The sequence below is a fragment of the Muntiacus reevesi genome, chromosome 1 (genome assembly GCF_963930625.1).
Source record: "Muntiacus reevesi chromosome 1, mMunRee1.1, whole genome shotgun sequence".
NCBI classification, from domain to species: Eukaryota; Metazoa; Chordata; class Mammalia; order Artiodactyla; family Cervidae; genus Muntiacus; species Muntiacus reevesi.
This window is the reverse complement of record NC_089249.1, coordinates 268,661,994-268,677,045: the sequence shown is the minus strand read 5'-3', so window position 1 is coordinate 268,677,045 and position 15,052 is coordinate 268,661,994.

The following is a 15,052-nucleotide window of genomic DNA, read 5'->3' as shown; positions in this document are numbered from 1 at the left end:
ACTTTAATGGGTCATGGAAAGAAAATATGTTGTACAAATATAACACACACATTCAGAATGTGTAATAAAGGATAGTGTCATCTTTAAAAATGAAAGGAAACAGCATAAATAACTAAAATGAGAACCCTCTTAACATGTCAGTGATTTTATTAGAGAAATAGTTTCACTTTGTATACACATCTTCAACTTACCTCTGGTCACTCGAGTATAAAGAAACAATTTTACACATTATAATGAAATGGAATAAATGTCTCAATTTAAAAATTCACTATGAGGTGGGAATTTATTTGATCAGAGCACCAAGGTAAGCTATACCACTCTTTAGTGCATGTAATTTGTTAGTACAGATGCATAAAAACACGCGCATGCAGTTCTGAGAGTATAAGAATCATACAACATTCCCTTTAAGGCCCTAATTTATTTCATTGCAATATTCCACCTTTCACATGTCTTTGGTTGCTTGTCTGACTCCTCTGAGAGAGAAATGAATGCATAAAAAAGAGCCATTCTTATGAGATAAACTGTGCAATGACTATCTGATTATTCTCCCTACACTTCCTTAAGTATGTTTAAGAGTTAGAAGAGATTGTAGAAGTCAGCAGATTGAAATTCGTTCTTTTCTAGATGAGAATAATGAGGTGCACAGATGTTAAATGACTTACCCAAGGCCACAGAGCATGATAATGGCAGAATCAACAGATGAAAACTCACATTTTTTCTGACTCCACTATGTTACGCTGCTTTCTTCAAAGATAGCCTCCCTTCAACTAAATCATATCAATTTCTATGAAAGTGGAAATTATGACTGCTGCCACCATTGACCACTGTGTCTCCTGCTTTAGTTTTGCTTTTGCTATGTTAGCTAAGATCTGTTGAGGAGTTACTATCAGCCATTATTCTAAGGGTTCTATATGTATAATTACTTAATCTTCAGATGAGGCTATTCATTTTTCATAGATGGAAAGCTATCATCTACCTCTTCCTCCTCCTCTTTTCTTTTTCTTTTTTTGTAGAAGAGACAACCAAGACTAAGATATTCCACAAATTGTGCAATGCCACAAACTAGTAGCCATGAAATGAGAAGATGTTTGCTCCTTAGAAGGAAAGCTATGACAAACCTAGACAGCATACTAAAAAGCAGAGACATCACTTTGCTGACCTAGGTCCATCTAGTCAAAGCTATGGTTTTTCCAATAGTCATGTATGGATGTGAGAGCTGGACCCTAAAGAAGGCTGCGCACTGAAGAATTGATGCTTTCTGTGATCCCGGAGAAGACTCTTGAGAGTCCCTTGGACTGCAAGGAGATCAAACCAGTCAATCCTAAAGGAAATCAATCCTGAATATTCATCAGAAGGAATGATGCTAAAATTGAAGTTCCAATATTTTAGCCACCTGATGCGAAGAACTGATTCACTGGAAAAGACCCTGATGCTGGGAAAGACTGAGGGCAGGAGAAGGAGGCAACAGAGGATGACATAGTTGGATAGCATCACTGATCAATGGGTGTGAATTTGAGGAAACTCCAAGGGCGATAGGGAAGGACAGGGAAGCCCGGTGTGCTGCAGTCCATGAGGTTGCACAGAGTCAGACATGACTTAGCAAGTGAGCAACAGCAGCAAACTGCTAACGGATGGCCCTGGAATTCTGACCCAAGACACTTGGCTTCAGAGACTGTACTGTTCATTATTACATCGATGAAGTTTCCCTTTCTCCAGCAGATGGAGATTTTCTCGTTCAGTTCAGTTCAGTTGCTCAGGTGTGTGTGACTCTTTCTTGTAGCTGGTCTTGTAGTAACGATTACTCCCCAGCACTATTAGTCAAAAACAGCAGAAAGGAAAACATCAATAGCAGCAGCTAGTACTTCATCCCTAAGCCCCCTGGGTGAAGCTCTGTTGTCTACATTCCCTTTTGCAGAAGATCCCTGGCCCATTCTTCTCTAACTGCTACTGAAAGTTACCTTTGGATGCAAGATGTGTAATATGCGAATTGTCCCACCACTGGCTCCCACACTCACTTGCCTTTTCAACAGATAATAGTGTAGCTAATGATATTTAAATGTTATTTTTATGGAGTATTAAGCATTCGAAATTAGTGCTGGTAAAGTATTAATGGAAGTATTTTTTTTAGTTTCTCTAATTTTAATTCTTGCAGAAAAATACCTTCCTTAAGTGTTTTCTTAACTTCCTTAAATAAGTTAGTATGCTTAAATATAAGAAAGTTGTGTGGTCACTTATATCATTCAAAGTTTTATCAGGAGGAATATTTTACTGTTACTGACAATTGTTATATTCTATTGATATATAGTTAGGTTGGGATTAAAATGGTTAAATTGAGATACCTGAGAAATTAGGTCTCCTGCTGGCAAAATTACTCAGAATAGCGGTATGAGAGTGGATTCCAGAATGGAAGAAAGAAGCTATTTTTTAGAGGTGATTTTTAGAGTGTTCTTTACATTATACTTTTAAATAAATGAGATGTGATAATGTTATCCCTGATAAAATTATCAGTCTTTGTGGCTTTTTCATGGTATTTTAACCATTTCATTTAATTTTTTCCTGTAATCTCTGTGCAGAATTTCTGTTTTCCTTTTGGTGAGTTCTTTCTCTTTTCTCACCCTCAGTTGGTCAGGGAATCATAGTAAAATCTCCCAGAAATTTATTTCCCATAATTCCTATGTTAAATAATTCAGTTATTCAATTATTTGAGACTTATATGGTGCTTTTTATTGATAAAGTACTCAACAATCATATCATTAAAATAAAATTATTCTCACTAATTTCATTGCTTTTGAATATCAGTCAAATAAGAGGAGTGGCTTAGTGACTAAACAAGAACAACAACGAAGAGGAGTGGTGTTTATAATATATTAAAATTTAAGTTGTTTATATTCATCAGAATTAAACAGAAAAGGCTACATGATTCAAGTTGTATTATGTTCAATATTAGTTTACTGAGCAAGTTAATCACAAACATAGTTATTGATTTGTTAATATGTATGCGATATTGGTATAGGTAACTGTTATTCTCTACTTTTTCTTAATAGAGGGAAACTACCAAGAAAGAAATATGGAAGAAAACTGACTGAGCATCTGTTTAGTATGTATTTCCAGACTTGACAACAGTTTAAAGAAAATAGATTTGAAAACTCACTACTTTTAAAATTAAAAAAAAAAAAAGAGAGAGAACCCTCAAGAACAGACACCCCCCTACCCCCCAACATGTCATGGATTCCTACCTCAGCACAGATTTGAGCTGACTTCTTGCAATCACCTAAGGCGGTGGTCCCCAACCTTTTTTGACACCAGGGACCAGTTTCATGGAAGACATTTTTTTCATGGGCTGCAGATAGGAGGGATGGTTCTGGGATGATTCAAGTGCAACACATTTATTGTGTACTTTATTTCTATTATTATTACATCAACTCCACCTCAGATCATCAGGCATTAGATTCTGGATGTTGGGGACCACAGACCTAAGCTATGAAAAGCAAATGTACTGCTAGGAAGAGAATTTTTACAACAACAAAACCCATAAAATATTTGCTCCGTTCTGCTTAATTATTACTATATTTAACACATAGATGCATGTGGCTTTCCATGTAACAATGTTACTACGGATGTGGACCAACAGTGAATTGACTTTATACATTTGCATGGGCGACTTTCTGTATACTACTGACTTGCTCAGCTATGTTTTGTATGAAAAGAATCACAGAACTACTTGCAAAATATTTTTGTAATTCTTCATTTTTCTCTTTCCCAACTTTTTCTCAACAAGAAAGTAATTTGTGATGTTCTGCTTTCACCTTAATCAAAGCTTTCAGTGGAAGAAGCAAAAGCAAGTAATGCTTTCAAAATGCATTCCACTTATTTTCAAGAAAGCCAGATGCTTCTGTAGCCTTAGTTTTCCTCTGTCCTCTTAATGATACGCAAAGTGAGAGGGTAATCACTTCTTAGTGTTTTATGGTTGGGAGACTAGGATAACAAGAACATAAGTGACCAGCAGCAGATACTGCCCAGAATGCATGGTTCCAGCTTTGTCTCCACCAAGCAAAGTTTTTCATTCCCCAGGAAGGACCTGAGTGGTAAATGAACCTGATACTGTCATTGTTACTATGGACCGGAGAAGGATACATGAGCCCCCTGTTTATCTTGAACTGAACTTTTGTCATAAATAAAGCATGTGGGTTCTTCTAGACTTAGCCAGCCAGGGATTAATGTTAGAAAGTGATTCTTGCTTTCCCAATACTTCTGTTAGAATTAACAAGAGAACTATGAGAAGATGGGTAAGGGTTGCACTTAGGAGGGGCTTCCCTGGTGGCTCAGCGGTAAAGAATCTGCCTTCTATACAGGAGACACAGGTTCAAGCCCTGAGTCAGGAAGATTCCCTGGAGGAGGACATGGCAACCCACTCCAGCATTCTTGCCTGGAGAATCCCATGGAGAGAGGAGCCTGGTGGGCTGCACTGAAGTGATTTAGCATGCATGCACACACAGTTAGGAGAAGTGGGGCATCTTAGTTAAAATATTTGTTTGTTCCAGATGCCATGGAAGCATCCTCTTTTATGTTTCTTGACTCTTTCCCTTTTCATCTTTCAAATGGTAGAGGAAATAAAACGCTCCAACTTGTGTCTATCCCATAGCTTTCAGTGTGAGGCATATAACCTGCAGTAATATTTCTTAAAAGTTGTATCAGTTTTACCAACCTGAATTCTTTCAGTGTTTCCCTTCATCTTACATGTGTAACTACTCTGCTATCAGTCCCCAGAATGAAAGATAATATCGAGTTGCTCTGTGAGGTGAGACATTGTTTTCCTCAGAAAAATAATTTGGGTTAGAGCTGTAGAGAATAAATGTTGTGCTTTTAACATGGAAAAAAAGATCATGGGATATGATTTCCTGTGCAAAGACCATTTTTTCCAGCAATATATCATGCCCTTTTCTTCTGTGTGTGCAAAAGGACCTTCCTTCGTTATGTGTTAGAAGGTGCATAACTCCAAAAGAGATGGAGTTAGATGAAAAAGAGCTATTCTGAACTCCACTGATTAAAATAAATGTGCTCATAAAAAAGGCAGGAGAGTAAATTACTACATCCCCAGAACAGCAGTAACTTATACACCAACAAGTTATTTTCGAGTTTGCCAGAGGAAATAATCTGCTATCAACAAGGGGTAATTGCCTGAGCAAACTCATCTTTACTTCTCACACACACTGTCACCTTATATAAAAAAGGAGGAATGCGCTACATATCAATTCAGAAAAGATTTTCTGAAATATTTTTCTAAAGATTTCTTCCTTCTCCTAGGCAACTGAAAAGAGAGACCATGAATACAGTTCAGAACACATCTAATCTCTGCTCTTGCCTTATCAACTGAATAGCATTGGAACACACAGCAGATACCTTATACTTCAGACCCTAGGGGCAAGATGAGAAAGGATCCCTTCAGATTGGAATAGAAATTCCGATCAGAGATTTACCTAAGACTACCACAGGTGAAACAGGTTAGCTGAGGACCCTCCAGGAATAAATGTTGCTATTCTGAGGAAGAAATATCAATGTGATGCAATGTTCGGTTTTACATAGAGCAGTAAAAGCAGAAAAACAGAAGCAGGAAAGAGGAAGGAGAGGATGCTGAAGCAGGAAAAAGAGAAAAGTCTCCTTTTGAGAATAGTATTTGGGTTTGCAAAGGACAGAGGACGATTTTGATGTGCATTTAATGTGGTTGATATTCTTCAGTCCTGCCTTTGGTACATTCTATTGAACTTGGTATTTAAGATCATAATATCTGAGCTAATGTAACATCTGTGCATGTGTGTTAAAATTGGTAAGTGTGTTAGTTGCTCAATTGTGACTGATTCTTTGTGACCCCATGGACTGTAGCCCACCTGGCTCTTCTATTTGTGGGATTCTCCAAGCAAGAATACTGGAGTGGGTTGCCATTCCCTTCTCCAGGGGATCTTCCCAACCCGGAGGTCGAACCCAGGTCTCCTGCATTGCAGGCAGATTATTTACCATCTGAGTCACCAGGGAAGGATGATGGGATGTGTGATCTTGTGTGAGTTGCTAAGAAACCAAAGACAATTGGCCCCAAGCATTTTTCCCCCCAAAGTTCTCATTTTGTTGATAAGACACTTTGAGAAGAATGGGCTAAAGGTATCTTACCTAAGGTGATTTCTACTCACTTGAGAAAAATTATTTGAATGTGGGACTTGAAAATATGCATACATTGACATGTATACCATGATTAGATTTTGGCTGACTAAAATCCAGTTCACACAACTTACTATTGTAAAGATTTATGTTGCATTTTAAAGAAAACATCAGTGTTCTCTTTAAATTACCAGATGTATATTGGAGAAACTGTTACCATGTTTAGTATTCCTATAAAATCTGCATATTATTTTTTGGTAAATATAAGGATGTTTCCATTTTTTTCCTCACAAGGGAGAACTTCCAGTCCATATACACTTCTCTGTAATGTTTCATGAGATTGTTTTCCAGGATAGGTGATAAGACCATAAATAAATGATATTTAAAGAATCAATGTTGAAAGACATTTTACTTTTTTGGTATTTGTTTAAAAATACATGGCTTTTTTTTTTTCTTTTTAAATATAATGAAAAATAGAGAACTTGACATTTTGGCCACACAATCCTTGCAATCTTCTCTTGCCTTCTTGGACGTCACTATCTTATTTTATTTTCTCATCCTTTGACAATTTCTCCTCCATTTCAGTTATGGTTTTCTCTTGTTTGCCCCACCCTGAATGTTGACATGTTCCCTGAAAGGGTGAAAGTGAAGAGAGTTATTTGCTCAGTAGTGTCTGACTCTGCAAGCCCATAGGTTGTAGCCCACCAGGCTCCTCTGTTTGTGTGATTCTCCAGGCAATAATATTGAAGTGGATTGTCATTTCCTTCTCCAGGGGATCTTCCTGACCCACGGATCAAATGCGGGTCTCCCACACTGCAGGCAGATTCTTATACTCTCTGAGCCACAGACATGTCCCCTGGCCTCCCTCTGAAACCTTAGCTCTACTTTCCCTCCATTAGTGATTTTGTCTTCTCCCACAGTTTCAGTGATCCTTTCTTCAGTGATCCTGGTCTTTTATCAGTTCAGTTCAGTTCAGTCGCTTAGTCGTGTCTGACTCTTTGTGACCCCATGGACTGCAGCACACCAGGCTTCCCTGTAAATCACCAACTCCCGGAGCATGCTCAAACTCATGTCCATCCAGTCAATGATGCCATGCAACCATCTCATCCTCTGTCGTCCCCTTCTCCTCCAACCTTCAATCTTTCCCAGCATCAGGGTCTTTTCAAATGAGTCAGTTCTTTGCATCAGGTGGCCAAAGCATTGAAGTTTCAACTTCAGTATCAGTCCTTCCAATGAATATCCAGGACTGATTTCCTTTAGGATTGACAGGTTTGATCTCCTTGCAGTTTAAGGGACTCTCAAGAGTCTTCTCCAACACCACAGGTCAAAATCATCAATTCTTCAGCACTCAGCTTTCTTTATAGTCCAACTCTCACATCCATACATGACTACTGGAAAAGCCATAGCTTTGACTAGATGGACCTTTGTTGGCAAAGTAATGTCTCTGCTTTTTAATATGCTGTCTAGGTTGGTCATAGCTTTTCTTCCAAGGAACAAGTGTCTTTTAATTTCATGGCTGCACTCACCATCTGCAATGATTTTGGAGCCCCCCAAAATAAAGTCTCTCACTATTTCCATTGTTTCCCTATCTATTTGCCATGAAGTGATGGGACCAGATGCCACGATCTTAGTTTTCTGAATATTGAGTTTTAAGCCAACTTTTTCACTCTCCTCTTTCACTTTCATCAAGAGGCTCTTTAGATCTTCTTTGCTTTCTGCCATAAAAGTGATGTTATCTGCATACCTGAAGTTATTGATATTTTTCCTGGCAGTCTTGATTCTAGCTTGTGCTTCATCCAGCTTGGCATTTCACATGATGTACTCTGCATATAAGTTAAATAAACAGGGTGACAATATACAGCCTTGACGTACTCCTTTCCCGATTTGGAACCAGTCTGTTGTTCATGCCCAGTTCTAACTGTTGCTTCTTGACCTGCATACAGATTTCTCAGAAGGCAGGTCAGGTGGTCGGGTATTTCCATCTCTTGAAGAATTGTCCACAGTTTGTTGTGATCCACACAGTCAGAGGCTTTGGCATAGTCAATAAAGTAGAAGTAGATGTTTTTTCTGGAACTTTCTTGCTTTTTCGATGATCCAACGGATGTTGGCAATTTGATCTCTGGTTCCTCTGCCTTTTCTAAATCCAGCTTGAACACCTGGAATTTCACGGTTCATGTACTTTTGAAGCCTGGCTTGGAGAATTTTGAGCATTACTTTGCTAGCATGTGAGGTGAGTGTAATTGTGGAGTAGTCTGAGCATTCTTTGGCTTTTCCTTTCTTTGGGATTGGAATGAAAACTGACCTCTTCCAGTCCTGTGGCCACTGTTGAGTTTTCCAAATATGCTGGCATATTGAGTGCAGCACTTTCACAGTATCATCTTTTAGGATTTGAAATAGCTCATCTGGAATTCCATCACCCCCACTAGCTTTATTTGTAGTGATGCTTCCTGAGGCTCACTTGACTTTGCATTCCAGGATGTCTGACTCTAGGTGAGTGATCACACCATTGTGGTTATCTGGGTCTTGAAGATCTTTTATTGTCAGCAGGAAAAGCCCTCTTGAGCCCCATACTCATAACTCATGTTCCTTATCAATTTTTCTCTTGAATATTGAATATTATTTGTGAAACAAAACCAGCATCTTATTTCCTTGATGACTCCCATATCCCACTGAAACAAAGCTACCCATGGCTTCTTCTTGCATGTTTTTATCTGCTCTTGAAATTTTGTGCTTTATTCAAACTTTGCCTAAAATTCCACAGTATTTCTACTTATTGAAATACTTTTCATTAAGGTCCAACTCAATATTCACTTTGAGACTCTTCTTTGCAACTTAGTTATTGTGGGACTTTGGAAAAATACTTAAACTATTTGAACCTCTGTCTCTTCACCTGTAAAATGGAAATAATTTCTATGCTTAACAAGTGAAAATGAACTACCATGTAAACTACTGTGGTCTAAATGTTTGCATGCTCTTTTCAAACTCACACATTAAAAACCTAGTCTCCAAGATGATGGTAAGGCCTTTGGCAGAGTCCTCATAAATGGGACTGTTGTTGAATCACTAAGTCATGCCCAACTCTCTTGTGATCCCATGGACTGTAGCCCACCAGGCTCCTCTCTCCATGGAATTCTCCAGGCAAGAATACTGGAGTGGGTTGCCATTTCCTTCTTCAGGAGATCTTCCTGACCGTGGGATCGAACCCACAGGTTTGATCAAACCCACATGTTCCCGCATTGGCAGCTGGGTTCTTTACCACTGAACCAGCAAGGAAGCCCCATAAATGATATCAGTGCTCTTTTAAGAGAGGCCCCAGAGAGCTAGCCATGTGAGGGTACAACGAGAAGCCTGTGTTGACTAAATTTTAGTCACAACTTAAAAGTCAAGGGTTATTTTACTTGGTGGGAATGTTTAGGACTCTGAGACCAGGAGACAGGGTCTCAGTAGCTCTGAGGAAACTGCTCCAAAGAGGTGGGAGGGGAAGTCAGGCTATATGGAAGTTTGCACCGAAGGGAGCAGGCAGTCTGAACTTCAAAGGTCAGTTATCAAGTTAAGGAATTTAGCCTTCTAATGTAGGGAAGATGCAAGCCTCTGGACTCACTGGATTCATTCCTTTCATATGCATCTCACTATCTGGGGCCAATTCTGTTTCTGTGTTCACCTTAAGGAGTGGCAGATGACTGCTTCTTGCATTTCCCTGAGCTCCTCAGCAATCACTGTGGGGGATGGTAGCATCATCTGAATTGCAATTGTGGGGCCCTCATGCACATTTGGAGACCAGAAATCTCTGATGGCTGTGACGTTTCTTGTTTATCGATATGGCAGGAGATATTTTCATTTTGCACCTGCAATTAGGAAGAGAGTCAACATCCAACACCCTCATCAGACTTCTAACCTCCAGAACTGTGAGGAATAAATCTGTTGTATATGAGCCTTCCAGCCCATGAGATTTGGGTTAGAGTAGCCCAAATGGGCTAAGACACATAGGTTATAATTGTTATAGTGACTGAGATGATCAAAACATGATACCTTGACCAACATGTATAAGGAAAAGCAAACTTTTGTGGGCCTTAGGCAAATTCCTGCTTCAGCGGAAATTAACCCAGGCAAGATATGTTGATATGGGCCATTGATTGTTAGTTTTCTTTCTTAACTTTCATGTCATTCTTTCACTCTTATTTGACCCTTGCAACACAGAATTTTTTTGACAGAGAGGAGAGGAAGAGCAGTTCAGAGTATGGACTTGGAGACCAGACTGCTTGGGCTCAGTTTGGTTTCTATCATTAACCATTCTATGATTTCTAGACAAGACATGTTAACCAATTTGTGGTTCCTTCATAAGTGTGATGAGGATTAAATGTATTAATGTAGGTAAAGTGCATAATGTATAGTCCTTAGTAAGCATTAGATATTACTACTATAATACTTATTTGTGGGTTTGTAATATTTTCTTCACTAGATTATATGTTCCTTAAGAGAATGATATCAAGAATGATTTGTACATTGCTGGACCTCCTCAAAGTGTCTAGAACAGTGACTTTCCCATAGTTGGTACTTAGGAAGTATTTGTTGCATCAAAACTAAGTTGTGCACTTTAAATTATTAGCTAAAATTTTAGCATTTTCTTATAATGACTTCATACAGAATATAGTAAGAAAAATTTTGTACACCTTCCTTGAGCTTCCCCTTAACTACAATCTAGACTATCTAGTTTCAGAATTTTTTTCTATGAGCTCCAAGTTTGGCAGTTCAATCATGGATAGGTCGTCTAGAACAAGGTCTTTTTGAAAACTGTTTATAACCTTCCCTGGTGGCTCAGATGGTAAAGTGTCTGCCTGCAATACCAGAGACCTGGGTTCAACCTCTGGGTCGGGAAGATCCCCTGGAGAAGGAAATGGAAACCCACTCCAGTACTCTTGCCTGGAAAATTCCATGGACAGAGGAGCCTTGTAGGCTACAGTCCATGGGGTCGCAAAGAGTCAGACACGACTGAAAGACTTCACTTCACTTCACTTATAAAAAAATATTGTGTTTTAGCACCTTAAAGTAGAAGGATTCGTTGGTTTGAAAAGCTTCTGTCTTTATTTTTACCCCTTCAGTGAACAGGGAAAGTGGGAAGGTTTCTATTTGAAATACCCAGGATACTACATGAATGTTCCCATTATAAAATTTTCAGGAATATAATTTTGGTGTGAGATCTCAGATTTTGACAGTTAATTGTATGTTCTCACATAGAACTTTGATTTCATTTATGAATGCCTCAATATCTCAGTTTTGTCACCTAAACTGCTTTTGTCATTAAATGAAGGATCATTTGAGCAGCAGTTCTATCTACTCAAAACCATTTCAAAATACTAGGAACCCCTTAAGATAGCCCGATAAATAGAACAAATGCTCTTATGACAAAAGTGCAGGAAGAAAAGACAATCTGACATTTCTGGATGTCAGGCGCCTGCCCTTGTTCTGGCCTTAGATCTCTAACTTTCACGAATTTTTTTTTGTGCGTGTGTGTGCTCATGTTTCTCTAGGTTCCTAACCACGAAGACATTTTTGATGCAAATTGTTTTATTTCTTCCTACTCATTCCAAAGAAAAAGATCCTTGGAATCATCCTAAGAGTTAAACCAATGAGGATCTTAGTCCTCATTAAATGATATAAAGTCAATAAAATGTAGGAGAGAGAATTAAAAACAGAGGTGTCTCTGAAGGCCCAGGGCTGCTGCCATACTTAGCATGTTGTAAATGTTCTGAAAATAGAGCAGGCAATGAAATCAGGTAGGTTTAGAGAGGATGTTTAGCTCCTCCGTGTTCTGACAGACCAAACTGATGAGAACAAGCTCCACCATAGTGTGCCTGACGAGTGGCAGATGAGATTGCCTGGGGGCAAGTGTGAGGGTGAAAAGAACCGCAAATATCTTCCCACACAGAGCTGAGCCTCTGGACTTTTGGAAATGTCCATTTATGGAAAATGAAATTTCTGTGATGGGTTATTTCTTGAATGCTTCAACTCAACATTGGCTTAACTTGACCTTGGAAATAAAACGTAGACTAGTCTAAAAAATAAAATTAGAAACAAAATAGAAAATAATACTTTGGTCTTTTGTAAAACAACATGTTGCTTTTATACTAATAAAATTGTATCAACTCTATTTAGGCGTTTATTTATATATTTGACAAATGCTTTATTTACTGCTTATTGGTTCAAGGACTTTCTACTAAGTAAAAATATATTTTATTGTATTATATTATGCAGTTATATAATATAAATATGCTAATGTACTATTAAATAATATGTATTGTATTTAATTATATATTATATATTAATTGTTTTATGTTTAATTATATATTATATTATTTATTATGTACTATTATTTATATAAAGTATAGTACAACACAAGTTAAGTACTGCTATAGTTCTCATTATACAAATGAGTGAAAGGAAGCAGGAAGAGGTTAAATAAAACATGAAATGAAATATCCAAGAAAATGAGGACTGAGATGGTAGAGGAGTTTTCAAATGTTTATAGATTGAAATTATGGTACTCCATGTTAAAAGGGAAAACTTAGGAAAAATATGATAAAAGAATAATGACAGAATACGTTGAAAATTAAGGCTAGTGGTTTCCAAGCTACTAGTAGGGTTCTAAGATTTGTTGGAGGCACCTAGGGAGTTGGGAGAGCCTAGAGTGAGGGCCACTGTTGTTTGTCTATTTTATATATTGGGATCTGCTCAGAAAGAATGTACTCTGCTGTTAAAAGGTTTGAATGCCATTGGTGGATCAGATTTCCCTGTGTGTATTTAATCATGCTTATTAACATTTTTCCAAAATTCTGCTATTTAGCGGGGGATGACACTTTGTGACCTAAGACTAGAAAACTAAGTATGTTTAAGCATATGATGGTGTATATTTGCCAAAATCTCTCTCTCTCTTTTTGGTAACTAATATAAGCTACAACTGTACCCCAAGATATCTAGATACTCCAAGAAATAATGTATGCTAAGTATAGAAATAGGTGTAAGTGGAGCTTCCGTTTCTTAGATAAATGCATAGTCACGTTAGCTGACTGCTAAAGAGCGCTACTGCGATGATAAAGCTGCCATTTGTCATGTAATATTAATGTAAGTAATAGTAGTGGCTCCCTATTCAGAAAACAAAGATAAAGCTGGGTGATAGCCAATAGCCAAAGGGCAACCTTTCTCTCTATGTGAATATGCTCAAGATTTAAAGATGAGCTTAAATAGTCTATTTGCAGATCTATTCAGCTCCACATGTTTAAAAAATAAAGCGAAAATCAAGGATAAATGACAGAAACCTAGTGGGAAAAAAAGGAATGCCTTTCCCTCATGCTACCCATTTTCAAATGCTTTCTCAGCTTCAGAATACAAAGAAAAAAAATCATAATCTGATAAGCAATCATAGTTCACAGTGGTTCCATTTGATAATTAAGTCATTTAAAAATAAACATTTGAAAAGAAGCTGAAGTAGGGGCTTTTCTCTCATAGGCAATAAGGCAGACTCACCAATACAGACAAGCATTTAATTGAAAATACTTTTAATTACTGTGAATTATCTCTTTCTTTATGGGCATTTGTACCCATAAAGGCAGTTGTACCAAATTTTCATCTTATATTTTCGCTGAAGCAATCTATTCCTGACTTGTTCCACAGTTAAGGAAGGACCCCTAGATGTACTAAAATGTTTTCCTAAATGTATTTTTACAATATGAACAAAATAACAGCCCCCTCACATCAAATGTCTCTATTTATTTGTGAAAACTTGTGAAGTTATCATTTCACTGAATATCCAGTTGTTAAAATTCTATCTCATATAGAGTTGGATGAATTTATAATTTTCTATAATCTGTAGATTTCAAGTCATCTTAATCTTTGTGTTTTCTTAGAAAAAATAATTTCTCTTTGACTCAGAGAGGATGCTGGTAATTTACATATAAGCTGTATTTTATTACGATGTTTTTATATTTGAAAACTCTATCATCTTTGTATTACCTTGAGAAACACAGGTCAAAATTTATTGACTTTTGTCTCGTTATATGTGTTAATCAATTTTAAAATGGTAAAGACATGCTTTTCAGCTTTCTATATGCTGGGGAACAGTACAGCTTAAAATCCTTAAAAAGTTTAACCTAAATCCAGATCTAGATCTCAAAAAATATAGCATGAGAATCTGTCTCATATTTGATACGGTTACAAGAAAAAAAATTAAAAGACTGATCAATTAATTCTGCACTAATTCCCTCAAGACTCTATCCCCTTGGGAGAATAATATGAGTATAATTTTACTTATTTGAAATAGGTTGTGTTAATATTCCTGAAAATTGTCCCATTTCTTGGATTCATTTAAAATTTTTCTGTTGTCATAGCAACAGATTAAAGATTTACCACAGTTGCCACCACTTGCTTCATTCTTAAGAAAACAAAGTATATGTTCATTTTGCATTGAATTACATCCTTTCTGTCCCCATCTATCAGCCCATGCATGTGACACTACCTCTGTCGTTCCTCTAAGACATTCAGTCCTATAGTATATGTTTGTAATTCAAAATTATCATGCTAAAACAGCTCTTTGAAAAAAAATGTTTCACTGAGGTAGTTACTAGGTCATGTTGTGAAATGTTTATATGTAAGTCACCAAGCACTTTTAGTATCTGACCTGGAAAAAATATTTCATCGATTTTATTTACAATGTGTGTATGTGTGTTGTGCTCAGTCATATCGGACTCTTTGCGACCCCATGGACTGTAGCCCGCCAGGCTCCTGGGTCCATGGGATTTTCCGGGAAAGAATCCTGGAGTGTGCTGCCATGCCCTTCTCCAGTGGATCTTCTGGACCCAGGGATCAAACCTGCATCTCTTGTGTCTCCTGAATTGCAGGTAGATTTTTT